Source organism: Callithrix jacchus, chromosome 15 (assembly GCF_049354715.1).
Source record: "Callithrix jacchus isolate 240 chromosome 15, calJac240_pri, whole genome shotgun sequence".
NCBI classification, from domain to species: Eukaryota; Metazoa; Chordata; class Mammalia; order Primates; family Cebidae; genus Callithrix; species Callithrix jacchus.
The window spans coordinates 51,272,961-51,299,008 of record NC_133516.1 but is presented as its reverse complement, the minus strand read 5'-3'; the positions used below and the strand labels follow the sequence as shown (position 1 = coordinate 51,299,008).

Below are 26,048 nucleotides of genomic sequence, written 5' to 3'. Positions count from 1 at the left end.
CGTTTAACATATACACCAGCAATGTGTGGAGGTTCTTGTTTCTCTCCACATCTTTGCCAACATTTATTATCTGTCTTTTTTTTATTGTACTTTAGATTCTAGGGTACATGTGCAGAGATCATGCAGGATTGTTGCATAGGTGCATACATGGCAATGTGGTTTGCCGCCTCCATTCCCCTCATCACCTACATCTGGCATTTCTTCCCATGTTATCCCTCCCTGACTTCCCCACTCCCCTGCTGTCCCTCCCTTGGCCCTCCCCAACAGAACCCAGTATGTGATGCTCCCCTCCCTGTGTCCCTGTGTTCTCATTGTTCAACACCCACCCAGTAGTGAGAACATGTGGTGTTTGATTTTCTGTTCTTGTGTCAGTTTGCTGAGAATGATGGTTTCCAGATTCATCCATGTCCCTACAAAGGACACAAACTCATCATTTTTTATGGCTGCATAGTATTCCATGGTGTATATATGCCACATTTTCCTTGTCCAGTCTATTGTCAATGGGCATTTGGGTTGGTTCCAGGTCTTTGCTATTGTAAACAGTGCCGCTATGAGCACACATGTGCATGTGTCTTTACAGTAGAACAATTTATAATCCTTTGGATATATACCCAGTAATGGGATTGCTGGGTCAAATGGAATTTCTATTTCTAGGTCCTTGAGGAAGGGCCACACTGTCTTCCACAATGATTGGACTAGTTTATGCTCCCACCAATGGTATAAAAGTGTTCCTGTTTCTCCACATCCTCTCCAGCATCTGTTGTCTCCAGATTTTTTAATGATTGCCATTCTAACTGGTATGAGTTGGTATCTCAATGTGGTTTTGATTTGTGTTTCTCTAATAATCAGTGAGGATGAGCATCTTTTCATATGTTTGTTGGCCTCATATATGTCTATCTGTCTTTTTTATTATAGCCATTCTAGTGGGTATAAAGTGGCAACTCATTGTGGTTTTGATTTGCATTTACCTAATGAATAATGAGACTGAGCGTCTTTCATGCACCTACTACTCATTTATATATTTTCTTTGGAGAAATGTCTATTCAAATTGTTTGCCCATTTTTAGATTGGCTCATTTATATATTTATATATTCATTCTCTCTCTCTCTCTCTCTCTCTCTCTCTCTACACACACACACACACACACACACACACACACACACACATATATTACTCATTTATATATTTTCTTTGGAGAAATGTCTATTCAAATCTTTTGTCAATTTTTAGATTGGGTTGTCATTGTATTAATTTATAAGAATTATTTATATATTCTGGATATAAGTTTCTTATTAGAGATGTGATTTGCAAATATTTCTCTCAGACAGTGATTTGTCTTTTCACATTCTTGATAGTGTCCTCTGAAGCAGAAAATTTTTAAAAATTTCAGTGATGTTTAATTTATTAACCTTCTTTTTTACTGCCTGTCCTGGGTGTCATACCTAAGGAATTGTTGCCTAACCCAAGGTCACAAAGACTTACTACTGTCTTTTCTTTGAAGAGTTTTATACCTTAAACTTTTTTTTTTTTTTTTTTTTGAGATGGAGTCTAGTTCTGTTACCCAGGCTGGAGTACAGTGGCGTGATCTCGGCTTACTGCAACCTCCACCTCCCAGGTTGTAGTGATTCTCCTGCCTCAGCCTCCCAAATAGCTGGGATTACAGGCACCTGCCACCACATCCAGCTAATTTTTGTATTTTTAGTAGAGTTGGGGTTTCACTGTGTTGGCCAGGCTGGTCTCAAATTCCTGATCTCATGATCCACCCACCTTGGCCTTTCAAAGTGCTGGGATTACAGAAGTGAGCCACCTTGTGCAGCCTATACCTTAAACTTTCATAGCTAGGTCTATAATATACTTTTAGTTGTTTTTTTTCTATATGGTATGAAGTAGGGGTTCAATATTATTATTTTTCATGTGGCTATCCAGTTGTCTCAGCATGATTTGTTGAAAAGACTATGCTTTCCCTATTGAATTGGCTTGGCACCTTTGAAGAAAATTAGTTGACCATAGAAGTTAGAGTTTATTTCTGTACTCCTAGGTGGGTGCATTTTTAATTGGTGGCATCTTTCTAACACGGTATGAAGCTGTCAGAGAGCCAAGCTCTAGTTGCATGGTAAAGCAGCTGATAGCTGTCAAGTGAATTCTGAATTGGAGGGCCTTCAGTTTCTCTGGCTGTAAAATGGATGTTTGGACAAAAGCTCTGGTGTTATTTACTTATGAGACTGGAAAGAGCCTTCAGGTAATTATCAGACCCTTAACAGGGCTCCATTTTAACTACTCTTGACAAGGCAATATCTACTCCAAAGTTCCTTTCTCTCTCTCTCTCTCTCTCTCTCTCTCTCTTTTCTCTCTTTCTCTCTTTCTCTCTCTCTCTCCCCCCTTTCTTTCCCTTCCTTCCTTCCTTCCGTCTTTCTTTCTTTCTTTCTTCCTTCCGTCTTTCTTTCTTTTTTTTTTCCTGTCTGTCTGTCTGTCTTTCTTTCTTTCTTTCTGTTAAAACCTAATCTGGTTGAAAGATTAAATTTTACAATGAGCACATTTAAATTAGTCAAATACATACAATAATACAAATAAAATAGAATGCATTTTTATTTGAGATCACTTAATCACAAATTCAAGGGTAGTGATTTCTCAATTTAGCAAGGTTTTTGAAGTAAGCTGTAAAAACATGGATATTGGGTATTCATCTTCCCACGTTTATGCTTCCTCTCTCTCTAAATACTCTCCCTTGGGCTGTTTGTCTGTGGGCCATCCTCATGTGGCTAGCACTCCAACCACCTCAGCATCTCTGGACAGCCTCCTAAACTCAGGTTCCAAATGTCCTTCTGGATACTTACACTAGGATGCCTGCAAATATCAAAGGCCCCAAACAGAAGAGTGATCTTTGACATCTTCTAAGAGGCCACCTCAGCATCTCTGGACAGCCTCCTAAACTCAGGTTCCAAATGTCCTCCTGGATACTTACACTAGGATGCCTGCAAATACCAAAGGCCCCAAACAGAAGAGTGATCTTTGACATCTTCTAAGAGGAAGCAGATTATGAGTCCTGTGGATTTATCATTGCCATGGATCTGTCTCATTCACTAGCTCTCCATTCCTCTTGCCTCCACTAGTTTTCCTGAGATAGTGGAGTCTCCTGACCAGTCTCTTCTCCTGCAGTCTCTTTCTCTTCCAAATAGGCTGGGTTAGTTTTATTAGAAAACCCAATCTCTAGACCCCCAAGCCTTCCTTGCCTATGAAATAAAATCCAAATTTCTTAGCTTAATATTTAAGATCCTTATCTATCTGATCCTTCATTTGTTTTACACACCTTATCTCTAACTTTCTCATCTAAAGAAAAAAAAAAGCTTAAAGTTAGTTTTATTCAGAAGTCTTACTGAGGACTATAGACTCGGACCTATACCCTGGGATCCACCCTTTAAAGAGGCTCCATGAGACTGCTTCAGCACATTATTTCAGCCCAGTGCTCATGTACAGGTGGTGGAGATTCAGTACCTGCAAAAACACATCAGACTTGTTCAGGAATCACATTAAAGCAAAATCACATCAAGGTTTTGGTGTAAGAGTACATCTGTTATAGATTAGAGAGGCACAATCACTAACCCTCTCACACATTATATTAAGTGTAGAGAAAGGCAAGGTCTAGGGTCATTTATCTCTTGGGAATACAGTGACCCAAGCAAGAGATGTTGGGGGTGCGGGCACATTTTGTCTTTTGTCTATCCTGTTTTGTCATTTCAAAGCATCTTTCTGGAGAGTTGCATGTATTCACAGAGTCAGGGGCTTTGTGAAATTATTCTGGCAAGCAGAAATGAGCAAGCATCACTTCTTAACATTTGCTACTTTGCCTCACCTCAGTATATGGGTTTTCTCTTCTAACCAAACTAATGTCTTCAATGTTTGTTCAAATGCCTTGAGCCTTCCTGCTTTGGGGCTTCTTTTATGCTTTCCTCTCCATGTAGTATGTCTGCCACTGTCTCTCTCTTCTTATGTACATTTCCCCCCGCTTCTTTTTCATGATTCAATGTAAATCTTCTGCTCACTCCTGAGTGAAGTTATGAGTTCAATTCCCAAGACTTAATGGCTCAGTTACCTGGCAGAGATTGCAAACTAGCAGTCCACAGGCCAAATCTAGCTTATAGATATGTTTTCTTTTGTCCATATAGTGTTTAAAAAATGTTTGGGGGAGCTAAACTATAAGGATGCAAAGGCATGAGAATGACACAGTGGACTTTGGGAACTTGAGGGGAAGAGTTGGAGAGGGGTAAGGGATAAAAGACTTCAAATATGGTGCCATGTACACTGCTCAGTGATGGGTAAAACAAAATCTCACAAATCACCACTAAAGAACCTATTCATGTAACCAAATGCCACCTGTACCCTAATAACTTACAGAAAAAATAAAATTTTTTTGAATTAGTTGGCAACAGTTAGAAACCTGATGTTTTATATTAAAAACAACAACCAGATTTCCAGCCAACTTGGGAAAAATTCAAAGCAGGAATCTATATGCCCAACATGGCAACTACATGCGGTTGCTCTTTGAACTGCTCCATGGAGCCAATGTTTGTATATGTGTACCACCACTATGCATTGTATTGTCGAATGCATTGTATCTCAATCTAGAATCATCTGTAATCATATTCTTGAATATATATTGTCTGCATGTATTGGTGTTAGAGAAATGCTAAATACATAATAGTGATGGCTGAGCAAGCATCACAGTGGGCTGTCTGGTGTGGTTGCTGCCATCACACTGAACCCTGCAGGGAGGGCACAGGGAGGAGGTGGACAGACTCCCACTTGCAGGTCACTGCCCTGGGGGCCACCGCAGTGAGGCTGGGCTGGGTTACACCAGGTGAGGGGGAGCTCTGGGTCACCCCTGAGCACAAGGGCCACACAGGGAACTAGTGGCAACATCGTTCCTACCCGCAATACCAACCCCAGGCTGTGAGGGGGCTGGGCCAGGTGCTCCATGGAGCCAGCAGGAATCAGGGACAAGCAAGAGCCCTGCCCCTTCCAAGTTGGTGAGGTGGGAGCTCCCAAGATGCAACTGCAGCTGCCTAAGCTGTGGCTGCGACCCAAGCACTCCTGTGCTTCTGGGAGCTGGGGGTAGGCAGGAGCCCTGTTCTGGTGGGGCTGCAGCTGCCCATGTCCTGGCTGCACATCTGGGCCTCCTGGTCCACAGAGCAGGCAGAAGCCCCCACTCCCTGGTGCAGTTGCAGCTGTCCAAACCGGGGCTGTAGACCCAGGCATCCTTGCACTCTAAGCCTTTGCAGGCTCTGAAGTGCCTGCTCTGGCTGCCTGGCCTCTCCTCACTCCCAGCTCCCACTTCAATCTCTGAGTAGAGTTGGGACCAAGCCCAGGCACTGTCACAGCCCAGCCACATGTGTGCACCCTCAGGGTAGTGCTGATATGCCAGCTACCTGCTGCCCTGTCCCTGTCAGGACTTTGGGCATAAAGGGGCATGGGAGGGGAAGCTGAGGGGGGCTCAGGACAGCTGGGTATTGGCCTGCAGGTGACAGCAGCTCGATGCCATGGGTGAACATCAAGGCAGACAGACTCCTGGGAAGAAAGGGGCAAGCCCCCAGAGAAGCCCCATCTTCAGGCAGGGGCAGACCTGAAGCCTGAGGGCCAAGCTGCCAGCCCTGCCTCCTGGAGGGAGAACTCATAGTGCTTTTTCCTGGGCCAGCCCATGGCTGCCCAGGACCAATCAGCACATACTTTCCCTCCTCTGTGGCCCATAAAAGCCTCAGGTTCAGCCAGAGAAGGGCAGAGGACAGAGAGGATGGAAAGATAATGAGACCACCAGCTGCAAAGAGGAGTTATCCTCTCTGCTGATAGCTGGAGACATCAGGACAACCAGCAGCAGAGAGGAGCTATCTTCTCTGTTAAGAGCTTCAGGGTCCTGCAAAGAGTCAGGAATATCAGCTGTAGAAAGAAGCGGCCCTTCCCAGAGCTTCCTCTCTGCTGAGAGCTGAGCACTTGATGGGGCGACTTGCCTACACACAGGAGCTAATCACACTGCAAGTCTTCTCCAAGCTGTTCTAACACTTAATAAAGCTCCTCTTCATCTTGTTTACCATCCTCTGGTCTGTGTACCTCAGTCTTTCTGGACACAGGACAAGAACTCAGGCAAAGGTACCATTGGCCACAGGGGTTTCCAGCCAGAAAATCAACACCCCAAAGATCTCATAATAGTAGCACCTGGTACAAATATATAACAGTACGTGGTATAATTCTAGAATGCATTATGTCTTATAGGCAGGCTTCCACCTCCCCTATGCAGCCCCTGTGAGGATCTGACTGGGCAGTCAATCTTACAGAGGCTTCTGAACACTTCTTCTTTGTCTTGAACTGCTAAATCATTCTTCCATTGCTCTTCAGTCCTTGTATTTGTAAGCTGCTAAATAAATGCACTAAGATTATTTTAACCTCACATCCCTGCTCAAAACATCCTATCCCTTGCTCAAACTATTTTGAGGTAATTTTTTAAAAAGACCTGTACCATAAAAAAGAAGAGAGATTTCTTAAATAAAGAAGCAAGACCAAAGACAATGTAATAAACACAGTTGCTGTGAGTTTTTGTTTAAAGGAAGAGAAAGCTAAGATGTATTTTATTTCAAGGAGAACCAAATCTGCAAGCTGAACTGACAAAAACCTCACTGAGCAGCGTTCTGGTTTCATTATTTATTTGTTGAATGTAACTGGTTTTTATTTTTAAGTGTCATTTTCTTTCAAATAAAATAATTTGTGGCTTCTGATAAGGTCATTGTAATGGAAATTAAGCCTTCCATTTTATTTCTGTTGATTTTAAAAATAACTGTAAGGGTCCACAGTTGGTTAACATTTATTGCTTTTTATTTTTAGAAGTTGGCAAAGAGGTCTATAACTATTTTTCCACCAGCAGTTTCCAGGTTTTCCGTGTCTTCTCCTCATGAAGTTTCCCAGCATGAACTGTAGGGAAATGTCCCTTTGGTGACCATTTCCTAATATGGTCCCATATTTTCCAGTGTTTCATCATTAATATGAGGTGAGGCAGATCTACAGTCCATTTTAAGTTTTCCATTAGTCAAATCCTGAACCTTGGCATACTTTCTTTCTATCATAGCCTCCAAAATACCTTCTAATACTCAAGATTTTCAGAGGAAACCTCTCTGGGATTCTAAATCATTATAATCTTTATTATCATCAGTGCAAGCACTTCATAAGAGAAAACACAATCTTGGACTGAAGGAAAGAAGCAGCTCTTAAGGTTTATTTTAAAATCCAGGAGAAGCCACAGGCACTCTTCTCACCTAAAATATTTGACTGTTATTCTCACACTGACATGGGTTGGGAACATGGAATCTTCCTTTGACCTATGGACCTAGAAACCTGCATACTTAGTGACTAAGAATACTTTTGGAACATCTGGTACTACTGCTGTTGATATTTTTCTTTTAATTTACTGCCTTTTTGGAGCTACAAAAAAAATTTTATGAAGCAACTTTACATGCCTACTGTCAAAGGAAGACCAATATTCCTAACCTAAAATTAAACATTATCAGGATATTCAAGGCAATGAAACACACCGCTCTTACTCAGTTCTACTGGGTCCTCATCCCTAGCCGAGTGTCTGCTCTTTCTGTACAACCGGGGATAGAATTGGTGTTAGAGAATGCTGAATATGTAAAGGTGCCAAACTATCACATATTAATTCAGAGGGATTAGAAGTGAACCAGAAAGGAGTAACTGTTTACCCTGGGATGCAGTGTTATTTAGGCACCCCTATGGGGAATCACCCGAGGTCATCTCAGGCAGTGGCACAAGCTCCACACTTTAACAATCCCTGGAGGAAGGATGTACTTCCTGCTCCCTCTAATATATTTTAGGAACTGTTGGTGAAAGATTTGATTCTTCAGTTAAAAGGAAATTGGCATTGGCAAGCCTCTAGAAAAATCTCCACTGGTTGAAATGTTTACATTAAACATGCTCTTTTAAGGAAGATGTTACAGCATTGTCCAGGGCAGACTGCTGTCATTTTCCTGTCTCTCTCCTTCATCTTTCCCCCAACCTCCCTCCCTCTCTTCTTCCTCCTCTCCCTCTTTCTCCTCCTTCTCACTCCTTCTTAGTCATCTTCACAAAACAGTCACCTGTAGGAGTGTGGTTTTGATCATTAAGTATGGGAGCACACACACTTCAGAAGTCTCCAGGGCATGGTCCATAATTCCTAACTTAGCTTACCAAGTTCAGTGATATTCTTGTTAGGGCCACAGAGAAGTTCTCAGCAACAATGCCTGTTGAGGGTTATTTTTTAAATATTGTATCTCACTATAGCTTTTACCCCACCGTTCTGCCTCCCCCTTAAAGCGAGCTAGAGTCTAAGGAATTCGCTTTGGGCATTGAACTACAGGTCTGCAGGAAAACTTTTACATGAGCAAAGCTAATGAATGTGTGCTCAGTGATTTCTAAAACCCAGGTGAAGATTTTTGTCCCCAACAGCATTTTAGCTTTTAAGAGAATTTGTGTGCTGTGTTTATTCAATTAGTTGCAGCTTTAGCATCATTTTAGAGAAGAAATTGGCATTTAAAAAAATCTAGTCTACATTTGTGGGATTTTCTGCTTGGCTAACCTGTGTCTCCTTTTGAGAATGGCTCTGTTAAGCCCTGTTTCCCTGATTGCTGGAGGACCCACTGTTTTATACTCTAGTGCCCTGTTTTCTGCTGACTGCTAGTTTATCCAGAGGCAAATACCTGATTCCAACAAGGTCAACTGAAGCCTTTCTCTGGGATCAGATTCTTGAATGTGAGGTTGAGAGTTTCTTTCTATTGGGACTGAGGTTGTGAAAGGTGAAGGCTGAGAGTTGCTGTGGCCAAGTTTTCCTCCCTATAGGAAAATTCAGTGAGCCTGAAATTGAAGTTGACATGTAGAAAGAGTTAATCATCTTGGCTGCTTTTGAGCCCCTGACTATATCCTTTCCAAGACCCCCCTTCCTCCCTGCCATTCTTACTGCCTGTTACATAAAATATCAAAATAGTCTCTCTAAATTTCCCTTTTTTGCTTAGGGATTGTCATACTTGGATTCATTCATCTATAACTAAAAAAGCCTGATAGGTAACAAATGATCGTTATATAATTGAGTCTTGTTCAGTAACCAACACTATTTCCAGCAAAGAAAAAATATAGGCACAGGTCAGAAAATTAGCTTTTGATACCTCAGACTCTGATCCTCACAACAGCACTAATGAGGTAAGTAATTACCTGGCCCTGTTTTATACATTAAGAACTGTGGCCCTAAGAGGTAAGGGCACACACCTGAGGTCACATTGCTATGTATTGTGTGACTTAGGAACCAACACCAAGACATTTTCTTTTTCCCTCAAACACATTCTTTTGGTCTAAGGTTAAAAGCCACTTCTTCCCAAAGCCTTTAGAATTCCTGGACTACATGACTTGCTCTTTCTATAGGCTCTCTTCCCATCCTCCCTTTCCCCTTTCATAGCACTTTATCCCTGGTTTAAGCGCTTGTTAAACAGTCCCTCTTCATACCAGATAGTAGTCTCTGAAGTCAGGAACCCTGTCTATCTTGTTCACTCTTGCCCCTCATGTGGCATGCGCTTAATTAATACATCTAAATGGTGACCGAATGGACAAATAATAGCACACGAGATTGGCAGCAGTGTTCCAGTGTTTAAAGCAATCAAGGTATCGGAACACATCTTTTAATTGTAATTCTTTGGGTTTTGCAGTGTTGAACATTTGCTGTTGTAATCATATTATGCAGCATTTAGACTTGTAGCTTTGAGGACAGAAATGCTCATAGATGAAGTACCAAGAACTCCACTGTTCCCCTGGTTTTCCTTTCTTTGGGCTGGAGATTAAAATAAACTGTCAGTCACAGAATGATCCCCAATTCCCCATTGAACACATACTAAAACAATGAGTCCCACTGCAGGAATGAGCAGCAATACTCAGGAACTTGACTCAAGGTGATCAGATGGTAGTTTTGGAATGACCGTTTGTGACGTCATGCTACTGAATTTCCCCACACATATCCTGGTTCCTGCCCTTAGGCTCCAAAGTCTAACCCTGAAACTGGACTTTGGAGCCTAAGCTTGGGAAGAGTTGACTTAGTAGACTGGACAGAGCCATCATTTGGTTAGAGGACTGCACCTGACCTCACCCTTGTCAAGCCCAAGAATGCGTACATGCTTGCTGGAGGTATGCAGTACAGGAAGAGAGAAGGCCAAAGAAAGCAGAGGCCAATAATTGTTCTTCTGCCATCCTTGTCAGATAAATTACTCCTGGAGAAAAGGGCTACAGATGTTCCTCTAACCTTCATTTCTTTGGGGAACATCCTTTCTCTTCAATTTAGAATCATAAGGAGTGGCATGAATGAGCATAACCCCCACTGTATGGAAGTTAGATCCCAAATTTCTCTTACTTCTTTGGAAATAATGCAGAGAGGAATTAGTCAAAAATAAGATTCTACCCCTCCATCCCTTGCCAAAAAAAAAAAGGAGAGACTCACTTCAAGGCTTGGACATGCTACTACAGCCATCAGTATGGATCAAGCTTCTGGTACTTTGGAGCTCTCTACTCCCAATATACCCAATATGGTAATACATGAACATTTGACACATGGCAAGTCCCCATGGGATGTCCTCTTAAAACTGGACAGGTGGCAACGCTATTCCAGGTCTCCTCTCTGTAGCAGGGAGCTTTCTTCTTTCACTTGTTAAACTTTCGCTCCAACCTTACCCTTGGTGTCCACGCTCCTTGACTTTCTTGGTAGTGAGACAAAGAATTTCGGATGATATCTTGGGCTACGGGCTATGAGAGACTGCTACATTGCGGTGCATTGGCCAGAATGGAAACATCGGAAGGGCATCACTTTTGAATGCCAAGGAATCCAAAGCTTTGAAGGAACAGTTGTAGTTGCTGGTCTTCTGGGTGGCCTTTTTAGTGAAGAGGCCATATTATTGGTCACATTAGTGAAGAGGCACTTCCAAGATATTAAGAATGAGGGTGGAGATGTTGGAGATGTGATATATCCAACAGAAACCAAGGGAGTTGCATATGTAATATGCAAAGAAAGAAAAAGTTGCAGAGAATGTCATCAGACAAAAGAAACACCAGCTAGCAAGGAAGGCCTGACACGCTGAACTCATAGTCTCTCATTTTAGTAACAGGGTCTTCAGTTCTGTAAATCCTATCCTTGATCGTTCTGTTTTTGGGAGTGAAGTTACTCTAGAAATTCTGGTGATGAACCTGAAAAAGAAAATCCCAACTTTAAGCTTCAGTCCTTTGGAAGCTAGTGGAAGACTCCATGGAAGGATCATTTCTTGCTGTCAGAGAGGCTCAACGAATCTTTGTGAGTAAAAGCAAGTTCTCTTTTAGAAAAAAAAAAGAGAAATTTTACCAGTGAGGAGAGAAAGTAGAATAAATAGAGCCCCCAAAGGAATCTATAAAGAAGCAGTGACTCTTTGGAGTCAGTCAGGACCTTAGTACCTGAGACTGCTAGAAGTGGAGAAACACCTGTTCTCAACACAGATGTTTTACTTTATCTGAAACAGAAATGTGGATGTTTTGAAAGCACACTGAACAAATTCCATATTCTGCCTCAGAAGAGAGTGGATGGTGAAATCACCACAATTTGCCTAAAAAGTACTCAAGCTGGTTCTCAGCCAAACCACCCAAAACATGTAAAGGAGTTCATTGAGGAATGGTCACATGCTCTTCACTTAGAGCTTAGAAAAGAGGCATTTATTTTGGAAACAAAAGGCAGGGGGGAGTAAATAGAAAAGAATCATTACATGGGCATATAAACAATAAAGTTTGAGATACCTCAGGATCCTAATTAACCTTTATAGGATACACACTGACATTACAGGATCTTCTTCTAATACTTACCTATTTTTAAAAGGGGGCATGAAATTAATAGGGCAAAAGGTTTGTTAATAAAACCTCAGCAACATAGTGATGAGGGCTGCATTCTCTTTCCGAGCAGTGACCATTGCCATGAATGAGCCTAGCTTTACATACCTTATCTCATTGATCCTTATGACCACCCTTCATGGTCAACGTTAACTATCTTCATGTTATAGCTGAAGAAACTAGCATTTGGAGAAGTTGAAACACTTTTCTGACATTATCCACTTGACAAGGAATGAGGCTGGGGTTTAGCCCAGTCTATTTGATTACAAAGATATTATCTAAGGAATAAAACTTTGAAGAAACCTCACCAAACCTTGAATGAATCTTACTTTCGCTGTAACTCCAAATTATTAGAAACAGAAGTAGCCTTAACATATGAGAAGTTTGGAAGATGGCTATTCTGCCATGAGCAATTTCTTAACATTTATAGTTTGGTTTACTCCAGAGGAATTAGAGTGCTGGCAAAAATCACTTGGGAAACTACTTAGATGGACAGTATTTCTGATGCAGGTAATCATTACTTAACTAAATTCTATTGTTTCAAGCCTGCTGGCCATGTGGGTTGGTTTTACTACTAATTATTTAGCCTAAGTGCTTACATAAAATGTTGGTTCTCTTGTTATAATTGTTCATATGATTGGTCATATGAATTGGGTTGTTCTTGTCATGTCCAACTAAAACAGAGTCAAGAAGCTAGGGGGGAAAGTACAGGGTCATATAACATTGCCCCAAGAATGTAGTTCTCTGTGAGCCTGGCTACTGAAACTGCTTGCTGTAGCCTGAGACCAGTTTTATCTACATCTACTGATTGTTGCAACTCTAGGACTAATTTCACCTATGGCCGTTGCTCATCAATTGAAGCTTACCAGCTGCCTAGAGCTTTACTAATACCAATGAACTTTCCCTTAAGATCACAAGTAACATTCTTCGTTTTAATAAAACCCTCAACCTTCTCTTTGTTCTTTGGACATAACAAAGACCACCTAGAATTGAAATTATTTCTTCTCAAATAAAACATTAAATTAAAAAAAAACTGGACTGGTAATTTGAAGTAGAACTTGCAAAATGGTATTTTCTGTACAGAATGCTTCCCCAAGGAATAGAGTCATTTGGAATGAGAAGATAAGCCAAACGTTTTAGTATCTCCTTGCAAACTCATAATGAGTATGCTTTAGAAAGAAATACACATCTTGGCAAAACAAAATCTTTCCCTATGAATGTAAATACAATTTCCATAATGGACTGCACTGTGGTGCCTTCTCAATGTAATTGCAAGAAACTTCTTTGGCTGTACTGAGAAATCTTATTTACCACCATAAATAATAAACTTGTTTTCTGCAAAAGTAATCTCTTTGGAGAATACTGATCAGAAATATTCCCATCATCTTAGAGTCTCTAATGTGTTTTGCAGCTGGGTGTCTTGGGGTATATTTCAACAAACCTCTGAACTAGATTTTCTGATTCCATCCCACAGAGAACTGTGCTATACTTCTGTTAACCTGAAACGTTTGCTGCAACACAGCAATTTGGTGAAATGATAATTGAAACAAGGTACTTGACCCTGAGGGGACCATGGAGAAAGGGATTTGCTCTGGTGGTTTCTCATGCATCATTTAAAAGCTGCTGCTGCTAAATCAAAGCCTTCACTATACAAAGCCTTTATCAACAGGCATTTCAGCTGGGCTGTAGAATACTGTGCTCTTAGCTCTATCATTTTTCTCTATTTGTCTGTCTTTACTTTTCCATAAATTGAATTACTGTGATTAATAATAATCTTGTAGAGTAGGAGCTTGCTATGGGATACTGGTGAACAGTGAGCAGAATATAATTAGACCACTATCATGCAGTTTAACTGAGGAAAAGAGACTTGAAATCAAGGAAAATCAGTGAAGTTCAGTTACTTCACATATACACGGCAATAAACTGGGCCAACGAGGTATTGATGATTGTTGAGATCCTTCTGGGATTTACCTAAAAAGAAGAGATGAAAGGGGTGTGTAGTTTTACCTACATCTAAGCAAATAGGCTCTGCTAAATCATGTTGTGGGGGTACTTAAGAACATTTCTTTTACATTTTGCTTTCATTTCTGAGTTGTTTTAATTAAAGAGTCAGTTAAACCAAATCAAATTAACCCTCTCTGGTTCTTCTGTACCTGAGACTTCCTGTACTGCATTCTGATGACTCTTTAGGACCATAGTAGCTGTGTTCCAATATTTATTTCTACCTTTTCCTTCAGCAATGGATCTGGCAAATGGCCACCTAGAATAACAACTACATCCCGAAGCTTCTCTTGCAATTGGTTGCAGCCATGTCACTAAGTGAGATGTGTGAGATTAATCTATGGGTTTTATTTTTAAAGGGATTGGGTGCCTTCATGTCTCTTTCTTCTTCCCAGTGGGCAGAATGTGTATGTGCTGGTAGGAGTCAGAACAACTGGCTGAGATGAGAAGAGGGAAGCTGGATGCTAAGGATGGCAGATGAACCTCTGCCCTGATGGTGGTAGAGCTGCCTTAACCTGTCCAGGAACACCTCTGCAAATTCTTAACATGAGAAAGAGATCAACTTCCATATGGTTGAAGTCACTGTATTTTAGGATATCTTTGCTACATCATCCCAGTATGATTCCTTACTCAGCTTTTGAAACTCAGACTATACAGGTCATAGGTCTACTGATCGCAAAGTTGGGTGTTTTCAACATCAAATAACAGATAGCTGGACTCAAACAGACTTAAGCAATGAAGCAGATTTTTAACTCTCAGAACACCAAGTCCAGAGGAGGAGCAGGCCTTTGGCTTGCCTGATTCAATCACTGAATAATATTATTAAGGTGTCAGCTTCCTTCCTCCTGTCCTCTGTCATCTTTGGACATAGCTTCTTCTAGCAAATATAGCTGCTCCAGTTCTGAGCATCACATCCAGACAGGATAGCATTCATAGGAAAAAGAGAAATTTTTTTGTAGCTGTTCCTTAGGAGAGCAGAAAATTGTCCATAGGTATCTCCCTTCACCTCTCCAGTAGTGTCCCTTTCATGTTTCAACACCCAATATTTATTGCATTCCTGACCCTGTTACTGATAAGGAGAATGAAATTACCCCTAGACCAAACAGGTCCATCTCTGGTATTTAAATACAAACAGGTCTGTATCTCTGGCTGCATGGGAGAGGTTAAGAAGTAAACATCACTGGGTGGAATAATTGGGAGTGATGGGTAGGCCGCCAACAGTGTCTACGACACAGGAAAACACTATAAAAGGATCTGAAAAATATAAATGACAAGGGAAATAAGTGGAAGGGACATAGTCCAAACAAGACTATTCATGAATTGGTAATTGTTGGAGTTCATAATGGTTCATATGCTTTTTTTCTTTGCTTTTGCATATATCTGAAATGACCTATAATTTAAAAACAAACAAACAAACAAAAAACCTTTAAATAAAAAGAAATAACCCAAGCAAAGCAACAGAGTAAAAGGTAGCAGGAAAAATTTGATCTGTTTTTATGGTTTCAAGGGATAGCTAACATTTATTACACATTTGCTCTTTGTCAAAAACTCTGTTAATCAGTTTAGAACGGCTTAGACCAACAGGAGAATTTATTGCAGGTATGACTAAAACTTCCTGGGGTAGCTTCAGTCCCAGGTGAGTGCATCTCTTGGTTCTGCTTTTCTCCACCTTGATCAGTGCCTGACAGTTCCTGGCTGACTCCTAATTCTTCAGTCTCCAAGAGGAAAGGGCACTCTCTTTTTTAATATTTGCAGCAGAAAGTCCCCTGCTAGGATCCCATGTACGTAGTGTGGATTATGTACCCATGCCTAAACCAGTCACAATCAGGAGAGTGTGGTGCTTGGACAGACCAGTCATATTCTTCTTCTGGAGGTGGGAGGTATATATTGGGATTGAGAAGAGCTGAAACACTGTGTTGTGATTGTGTCACTTATTTCTCACAAAAAAAAAAAACCCTAGGTACATTCTTTTATTAACCTATGTTATAGATTTAAAAATGAAGGCTTGACAAGGTCAGGCGACTTGCTCACAGTCCTAGCTGGTAATGGGAGAGCTCAGATTGAAACACGGGAAGTTTGATTTGGGGGACCACAGACTTTACTGCCTACAGTGAAACAACTTTTTTTGAACCTAGGTCTCTACTGGCTGTGAATCTCCATAGCCAACTCAGAAACAGTGGGGTGCCACTATGGAAGACTGTGTGGTGTGGTGGTTGTGAGCATGTATTTTAAGAGGCAGATGGATTTGTGTCCAAATCATGCTACTTACCACTCAGATGCTAGCTCTCTTACTAAGTCACAAGTGCTTCTTGGTGAAGCATTTCTTAGCTTTATTAGCTTCTTTCCAGAGATGGGAAAGTTGAAGTCAGAGAACCAAAATGACATGTCAAATTGCAGACCCAGGGAGGACCTCCACTTCTCGTTGGCTCTAAAGCCCATGTTCTATCCATCTTACCAGTACCTTAGGACCTCTGAGGAAGCTGGGGACAAATAAGCATGTTCTGGCTTTCTAACATTCACTTTGCCAGAAGACTGGGATTCTATTTAAGGTTTTATTTTTTTAAAGAATTCTAGCTGGGCATGTGCAGCTCACACCTATAATCCCAGCACTTTGGTAAGCGAAGGTAGTTGGATGGCTTGAGCCCAGGAGTTCAAGATCAGCCTGAGCAACATGGCGAGACCCTGACTCTATAAAAAAATAAAAACAAAAAAAATTAGCTGGGTGTGGTGGTGCACGCCTGTAGTCCTGGCTACTCAGGAGGCTGAGATGGGAGGACCAGTTGAACCCAGAAGATCAAGGCTGTAGTGAGCCATGACTGAGCCACTGTACTCCAGCCTGGGTAACAGAGTGACCCTATCTCAAAAAAAAATAAATAAATAATTTGCTTTTCTGTTTGTTAGTTTTAACTTTGTGTTATGAGAATCTACAAACATAAACAAAGGCAAAGTGTATGATAATCATTCCTGTATCCAGCACACAGTTTCAACAATTATCCACTGATGGCCAACTGTGCTATATCAGTACCCCATTTTTCCCCACTTATTATTTTGAAGCACATCTCAGATATCATATCATTTCTTCTGAAAATATTTCAGTGTGTATCCTCAGCAGATAAGGACTGTTTTTCAGAAAGAGAATCTTACACCTTTAACATTTAAGAATAATCCTGTCAATGCTAACCTAAATGTCTCATGGAATTCTGTATTTTCTGCAGATTGTTTTTGAATTAAGGTCCAAATAACATTAACTTTTGGGGTTTAGTTGATATGTCTATAAAGCCTATTTTAATCTGTAAGTTTCCCGTCCATCTCCTTTGTTGTTTCCTTTTGCAATTTAGACACTGAAGAAAATTGATTATTTGACCTGCGGAATTTCTCACAGTCTGGATTTTGCTAATTTCATTGCCATGTTGTAATTCGGTGTTCTGTCTGATGCTCGTTGGTAATTGGATCGAGATAGTTGATAAGATTCAGCTTCAATTTTTTTTCTCAAGACTCATTTACTGATAGTGTGTTGTTCCCTCAGGAGCCCCATTGCATCAGGTGATCACTCTGGGATACTGGCAATCAGTGATGGATCCATTAATTCATTAAGGGCTGCAAAATCATGATATTCTAATTCTGTCATTTTTTCTTCCTGTCCTAGAAGGACTACTTCTATAGGAAAGGGGTCCCTACATTTAAAACATTTGCAAACCATTGCATACTGAGTATCGCATGGTCTTTACTTAATCTGTAGTCCCAGTTTCAAGTTTTAGAGAAAAGAAAAACACCATTTCCAGGTCTTATCAACCTTAGTAATCATATATAGGTTACAGTTTACTTTCTGACCTCCAGATAGTCTATGGGTAAGGGTGCTGATGTTTTGTTATCCTACTGCACTGACTTGCCAAGCTAGCATATTTTTGAGGTGCTGTCTAAATGGTCAAAAAATACCTCTGTCCTATTACCAGAAGACTTCCTGCCCAACATACCTTCCCATTTCTGACAGAATAGGTATTAATAGGCAAAAAAGTGACCAGCATGTATTTTAAATTACTGTAAACTAAAGTTTAATACAAATCAATTGATCATTTATTCAGAAAGTCAGGCTTGTTTGCTGCTATAACCTCAGAATTGAGAGCAGCAGAGTCTGGATGTGGTAGTTGCCCCATAAATACGTTTGAATGAGTGCATGAGTTAACTAAAGGATATAGTGTAATTTTCCAAATGTATCAAGGTGAGGCTCCACCTATTCACTGCTTACTCCCTCTTGCTTACAGGGTAGTGTTTCAGCAACCTGCCTGCTGTAGGAATAAGTTATCAATCATCTTCTGTGATACCTAATAATCTTTCTATGGAGTGGATCTCTAATAGATCTGAGTAGCGCCTTTTAAAGCTCTACTCAGGAGATGAGGCAGTAATTTCTTTGTGCAGAGAGAGCCCTCCTTTTGCAAATTTCCTTGTCCCTTTATCTTTATGCATCCTGAGCCAAAGTTTGCTTATGGACTTCCTTAGAGACATGATTACTAATGGTTTGGGGGTTTCTGTTCAGATAACTTAAAAGTAGAGTTTTTTATGAAAGAGCATAGGACTTAGAGTCAGATGCAGTCTGGCTAAAATCCCAACCCTGCCTGTATTACATTATGCCATCTCAAGTCGCTACTCAGCCCAACTGGAACCTTAGTTTGCTAATCTATAAGCCAAAAATAATAGTTATCCCAAAGACCTGTGAAGATAAAAGATTGGGATCTATAATGCACTATGTCATTGCTTTGAATATGACTCACTAAATGAAAATATGTTGATCATGAACTTTAAATGCCAACATTTATAATTCTTTTGGTCTACCCTGGAGGTGGTATATGTACTTCAATGGACCAGAATTATGAGAAAAACTCAAAACATACGAGGTTAGAGGTAAGTCTTCATCCAGGTTTCCTGGAAAACAGATCTCCCAGGCAAAAGTGTATGTGTTAGATTCTACGATTCCATTTATATGACATTCTAGGTCAGGTAAAGCTTGATGGTGAAATAAATCAGAACAGTGGTTGCCTAGAAATGTGAGAAGCGTGGATTGACTGCCAAGGGGCCTAAGGAAATTTCCTGGACTGATCGTTGCTCTAGATCTGGATACAGGGATGGGTCACATAGGTGTAGGCATTTTTCAAAACTTACTGCATGTAGATTACGTTCCATTATGAAGTAAAAGCTTGGGTGCTAGCACTTTATTGAGGAGTGTGGTTCTAGGGAAGCAGGTCTGAGTGTGAACAGAAAGAGTGAGCACGGAGGGTGAGGAGGCAAATACAAGGAAGTGCATCATAGATGAGAAAGCTGACTTTGTGACCAGCTGACTGAACAGTCTCCCAAGCGTGTCTTGGGAGAAGCCATATGAAATTATTATGCTTCTGAGAAATACAGTAGGAGAGAGGAAGAAGAGTTCATCGGTCATTTCCCTGAGAGGCCAGGAGGAATCACCTGCCACAAGTACCTCAGTCGGTGGCTGTGGCAGAGACCTTGGCTACCTGGCTGTACAGCAAGCCATTGCCAGGGCCTCTCAGCCCAGAAACAAGGCCAGCACACAGATATTGGGTGTTGCACGAGTGACTCAGGAGTAGGCAAGGGAGGTCTATGCATGGTTAAGGGTAAGCTCTGCAGAGCCAGAATGCGTGAGTCAAGATTCTGTCTCCACCGCTCACCAACTATGTAGCTTTGGGCAAGTGACTTAACCTTGCCCAAAGGTTAAATCACTTAACCTTAACCTGCTCAGTCTTTCTGCAGCTGTGCTCTTAGTGGCCCTGGGCCTACCCCAGAAGTTGTCCTCAGACAGTTTTCATGCACACTGACAAGGCTGTTTGTGTCTTTTACGTAAGGGTTTTCCCTAGCCATAGGAGTGAGCTGCTTCTCAATATGGGACAGGCCAGACATGGGAGAAGGAGAGGGAACATCTCCAGGAGTGATCCTCAACCAATGAGGAGTAAAACTGCAGGATAGAACTGCGGCTTCCTAGCCCCTCCATGGGAACATTCTGAGGTATGCTCACAGTCTCTCAGACAGTTCCCGGCGAGACTGAGCTCTGTTTACTTGCGCTCTGGTTACTGATCATGAAGGCACCATGGTTTGCCTTCCTTCCCTTCCCTGACTCCATTCCTCACTTCCCTATCTATGTTTCCTGGAAATATTTCCCAGGAAAAATTCCTTGTCCCTCACTCCTTGTCTCAAGATCTGCTTTTAGAGAAACCCAAACTCAGGACATCACCCATCAGCAAAATATTGGGAGGATTCATTGGGATAATTCAGAGAAGGCCTTCAGAGCAGGCTGCCTCTTACCAAGAATAAAATAAATGGAGTAATCATTTTGGCTGCTTCACCTACAGCAAGGATGCCATGTTATTTATCATCCAAACAAGACACTTTTAAGAGGGAAAGGTAGCACTCTGTTAATTTCTCAGAGACAACAGGTAAAACTTGGATTGTCCTGGAAAAATCCAGGCTGTATTGTCATGTGACAGTCATGATTTCAATAGAAAAGGAGTTCTCTATACAAAGGAAATCCTAGCCCAAACATTACAAATACCATTAACTGTTTCATAATTTCTCTTTACTTTAGAGATGGTGGTCTCACTATGTGTCCCAGGCTGGTTATTTATTTTTATTTATTTTAGAGATGTGGTCTCACTATGTTTCCCAGGATGGTCTTGAACTCTTGGCTTCAAGCAATCCTCCCACCTCAGCCTCCCAAAATGCTGGGATTATAGGCATGAACCACCATGCCTCACCAGTTTCACATTTTTATGTGTTATTGTTTCTTAAAGTGGAGGTGTGTACTGTGCTACTTTATTGCCTAAAAGCGATAATATTAAACCTCTAATTTGTAATTTAACAATGAAAATGTCACTTAAGAAGAACTGACAGGGGATATCACACACAGAGAGAAGTGCTTTAGATCTAGACACAATGAAAAGAACTATTTAAACTTCTGGTAGAGTAGCAAATTGAATTTTGGGAGACCAAAAACTTCAGATGTAGAAAGCTAATATTCAAATGTGATGCATTTGAAAGAATATAAGAATTACTGTCTAGATAGTGTTGACCAAGAATAGCCATTTCTCATGGTGGAAATAAGAAATGTATGCTCTCAGCTTCAATTAGAGCTGGAGGGAGCCACAAACATCTCTGCTGCTGAGGTTACTTAGAGAAGCTTTTGTAAATATGCAGAGAACTGGCCCTTATGCTGGGAGGCCACAGATGGCGTGGGGGGGGGGGGGCGCTCAGGAAGCTGTGTCCTGTGGGAAAGCTGGTCAAATCCAGACACACTCATTTGTTTCCACATTGTCCATGGTTGCTTTGGTTACATAATGGCAGAGTCAAGTCTGAGTAGTTGTGACAGAGATCATATAGCCTGCAAAACCTGGAATATCTGCCCCTTTATACTAAAAATTTGCCTCCTGCTAGTCAAAAAGAAACTGTACTTTAAAAAGCTTTCCAGAAAATTCTGGCGTGCAACCAGTTTTGGGAATTACTGATGACAATTTGTATCCTCCATTTACAAAAACAGTAATCCGAGAGGCCCAAAGAGTGAAGTGACTTACCCAGCCTTGCTAACCTGAGGCAAGACTGAGGAACACCTTACTTTTTAAACCTCATCTTCCTGCCACATCACCCTGTCTTTCTAAAGAGGCTACTACCTTCTGTTAAAAATCAGCCTCTTCATTTGACCATTGTGGAACTCAGCAGATAGCAGTCGGTTCTCTGGCCAACAACATTTGATGATGAATAATACAGTGAATTGGCTTGTCATCTGGCATCGTAACTTTCACGCATGCCAGAATGCCTTTCCTTTGTCACGGTCACCATCTGGGTATAAAATCATGTGGAATTTCCAACAAATGGGATTTGATAGACATGTGTGATGGAAATCTCTGAAGTGAAAGGCTGTGGGGAATGAGAGGGGTGATGCATGCTGACACACAATCATTTATTCCTTGGTTCATTCATTCAACAAACATTTATTGGTGCCTTACTATAAACCAAGCACAATGCTGGACACTGGGCATTTAGTCTCTGTCTTCACGTATCCTGTAATCTGCTGGAGGTAAACAATAAACAATGGATAACTAATTAAATAGGTATATAGATAGAGACACCTGCAGTTGCTGTGAGTTTGTTATAGACAAACTCAATTCAATAGGATCACAAAGAGGTAACAATTAGCAAGTGCCTACGTGTTAGGTAGGTACTGACTAATTCAATGCCACAACAGTCCTGTAGAGGTAGATACTATTAATACTTTAACTCCCATTTTACAGATGGGAAAACTGAGGCACAGATTGGTTCATTGTTTTTCACAAGGTCACATGGCTAATGGTGAACCCAAGATTTCAATATATGCAGTCTGGCTCAAGAGTTTTTAGTCAGCGTGTTTTGTGTCCCCAGTAAAGGTTGCCAGTCTAAGAAAGCACCATTAAAGCTATTCTGTTATCTTTCACAAATGCGTAGCACATACAGGCATTTTATAAATATGTAATGAACGTGTGAGTGGATTAATTAAGGTATACGTGTATCTATATATTCTTAAAAATTATATCTAGCATAAAATGAACTGTAGTGAGCCCTGCATTACCCAGCCTCATTTCCTTCCTTTCCAAGTATTTGAGCTCTTACCAGCTCTTTCAGCCAAAACACTGCTGCACTTTAATAAGAAAGGTGAAACGCAATAATTAGACAGAGCTCATTAAATCAGTTAAATGATTCCGAAGTAGGAACCAGAGAACCATAATTTACTGAAATGTTTGAAGTATTAGTATGCAGTGAGAATAATAAAAATATGAAGTGAAATTCTTACAAGATTACTGCAAGAAAAAAGGTATGGATCATAAACATAGAAGCACCAATGGTGTATTTATTGCATTTTGTTAGCACATAAAGCACGGTGTGTTTGGGAGGAAGTTAAGCAGATTCCGAGTCTCAGGAAGCATGTGTGCCCTAGAGGTTTGTAAGGATCAGATTCTTCTGAGTTGATTCCCCAATTCAGGTTGAATCAGCAGACGGGTATTCTTCAAACCAAATTTAAGTAACATCTTTATGAATCAGAAACTATGGGTCTTTGCAGCAAAATAGACCCCCCTTTTTTTTTTATGCTACCAGACCCTTTTTTTTTTTTTAAATCAGCCCGTCAACTTCAAGGTTAGACTGTTTTTTTTGCCACCTCATGGAAGACCCACACTTTCCCCAGGTAATAAGAGTAGAATCTACCAAGTACACTGTCTCTGATTACAAGAGTGTTTTTTCAAGTCTTGTTTGAATCTTAGTGGCCAACTTTAGTCCTCTCTGTAATTAATACCCTGAAGGTATCCAAGCACTTGTTCCACTCCCGGGATATTTAACCCATGTCAGATGAAAGGGGAGAATTCGGCTGGCTCTATGTTTTTTGAAATCTTCAAATTCTGTAACATGGTTAATTAGCCCATCAAATAGCTGCCTTAAGTGTTCAGTCTTTGTATGCTGAGGACACGTTGTAACTCTTCCCTACTTTCAGGCTAACTCCTACTTTAAGGCCCAGTTTAAATGTTGTCTCCTCAGAAACCCATGCTGAATCTCAGACTAGACTTGTTTTTCCTTTATTTTCCCATCTTGAATCTCAGACTAGACTAGTTTTTCCTTTATTTTCCCATCTTTCCTGTGCTTTCTGTTAGTATAATTTGCATAATCATTGTTTACTGCTTCATGCTCCGTGAGCATAGACTGTGTCTATCTAGTTCACCATTGTATACCCAGCCCACATGGCCCAATGCAGAAATCTAATCAATAGTCGTATAAGGAGTACATGTATCCTAGAAGCTACAATGAATTCTATTTTACTCCATCTGTAAGTGCTTTTTGGGGTCCGTGGTATAATTTTTGTTATTAATTTGCCATTTGCTTACAAACTCTTTTGGTTTGAATTCCTCCAAAGCAGAACCTAAAACAGTATCTTGGGTGCAGGAAGCTAGTTTGGGGGGAGATTCCCAGGAAGCAGGAGAAAGAAGTAGAGAGAGAGAAAAGCCAAGAAAGATGGCTTCTTTGGGCAATAGGGCCTCCTTTCTGCCAACTCTGCAGCCCAGAGGCTGAGGCATTTATCCACTACTTTCCATTATTGAGGGCTGCCCCTGGGGGTATTTCCTCCTAAAAGCAGAGAGACAAATGGTAGAAGAATGTGGTGAGAACTGTCCATATTGCTAGAACTGTCAACCTCAGCTAAGGCTGAAATTAGGGAAATGTGATTGTGAGGACATTAGAAGGGTCGGCTACTAAGCTAGAAAACTTCTTGCCTAAATACATTTTCTAATCTAGATAGAAATGCTAAGCTGTGCTTCAGAAGGAATTCAGGGGACATTTTAAAAAGATTAACTATAAAGAAAAAGCATCCATTCTGTTTGTAGGCCAAAAAAAACAATTTAGGGGAAGAAACATGGCACAAGATTTTAACACTCGGCTTTGGCCATGTTACCATTTTAATGGAGTGCAGTAACGACAAGCAGGATGCCCAAAGGGACACACTCCCGGGACCTCCAGGAGATGTTCAAAGACTGATAGAAACATGGCTGCTTTTTATGTATACTATTTTGTTTTCTTTATCTTCAATATCACTTATTTTCTCTTTTTTTTATTACAAAAGGAAAACATATTTATTCTGAAAAATGGGGAAAATGCAACTAAGAACAAAGAAGAAAATAAAAGCCATTTGTAGTTCTCTTACCCAGATACAGCCATGCTAACCTTTTTATCCTTTCAGTTTTTTACCCAGACATTACAAAAATATAACCATCCTATTTATACCATACTTAAAAATTTTGCTTACTATGGATGCTTTTCTATAACAAACATGAATAAGTACCTGCTTTCTTTCCCTTTTTTCTTTGTTCCTTCCTTTCTGGCTTTCTTGTGCAGAAATAACGTTAACTTTTCCTGGTTGCAAAAGTAATACACGTTCATTGTTACACACACTCACACGTGTGCATATATGTGTGTGAATTAGACTGCACAAAAGGAGCATCTACCATTGAAGGCAGGAGTCAGCACTTTTCATCTTACAGGGCCAGGTAGTGAATATTTTTAGTTTGTGGGCAATATGGGCTGTGTTGCCTACTCAGCTGCGCCATTTTAGTACAAAAGCAGCCACAGACAACATGTGGTAGAAATAACGTGTCTGTGTTCCAATAAAACTTTATTTAGCCAGTCCAGGGACTAGTTTACTGAACCCATCTAGGGGAAAGCACTAATATTTACAGACATACACTTTTTTTTTTTTTACAAAAATGGAATCATACGACATATACTGTCTTATATGTATTTGAATATTCATTTGTGTCTGCGGTATGCCAGCTCATAGATAGTGGTGTACACAGTGGTGAAGAAGGCAGACAAGGACCCTGTGTTCCTGGAGTTTACTGCAGGAGATGCAATTAACATAATAAGTGCTCTGAGAGTATTGAGAGGGCTGTGATGGGGAAAAAATCAGCTTTCTAGTGTACCATAACTTTTGCAACCAATCTCTTCTTTACAGGCATTTAATTTCCTTAATTGTTTCTATTATAGACTATACTGTCGTAAACATTTCTGGGACTAAGCCTTTATGAAAAACCATCATTTTTTCCATAGGCTAATTTCCTTGAAATGGAATAGCTGAGTCAAAAGGCATACAAATTTTTTTTAGTCTTTTGTTAAGCATGATCAAGTGCTTTCTAGAAAACTTATATCAACTTACACTTCTACCTCGGTTGGTCTTTTTTCTTACTTCCTTTGTGCAACCACATTGAGTGTCATGAATTAACAAAGTGAAATGAAAGTGTCATAAGTCTAAGCTGTGAAACAGAAATGAAGAGGTAGGGAATCCTATCATATGAGGGAGAGGACCCTGTTTCAAATGTTTTGTCTCTGGAGGCATCCTGTGATTCAATCCCTATATAACAGTTGGAAATACATCTCGGAAGTTCTTTGAAGCTGTCAGCACCAGTTACTAACTGCCTTTACCAGGTTCCAGAAACTAAGCTAAGCCCTTCATGTGTAAAATCTGAATTAAGCCTCAAAGCAAAATGGAACTGATGTCAAATCGTTCTGATTTAAGCCTCAGAACCAAATGGAACTGAGAAGCTACAAATGGCCAGATGATT

The 26,048-nt window shown here is 40.6% G+C and overlaps 1 protein-coding gene and 1 pseudogene across 2 annotated transcripts in view; both read left to right on the top strand.

The window, feature by feature from the left end:
* Nucleotides 1–26,048, top strand: part of FRMD4B (FERM domain containing 4B) — a 364,340-nt gene that overhangs the window by 59,686 nt on the left and 278,606 nt on the right. The gene's annotated exons all lie outside the window — the stretch shown is intronic.
* On the top strand, nt 10,180–14,738 carry LOC108588328 (RNA-binding protein 43 pseudogene; annotated as a pseudogene).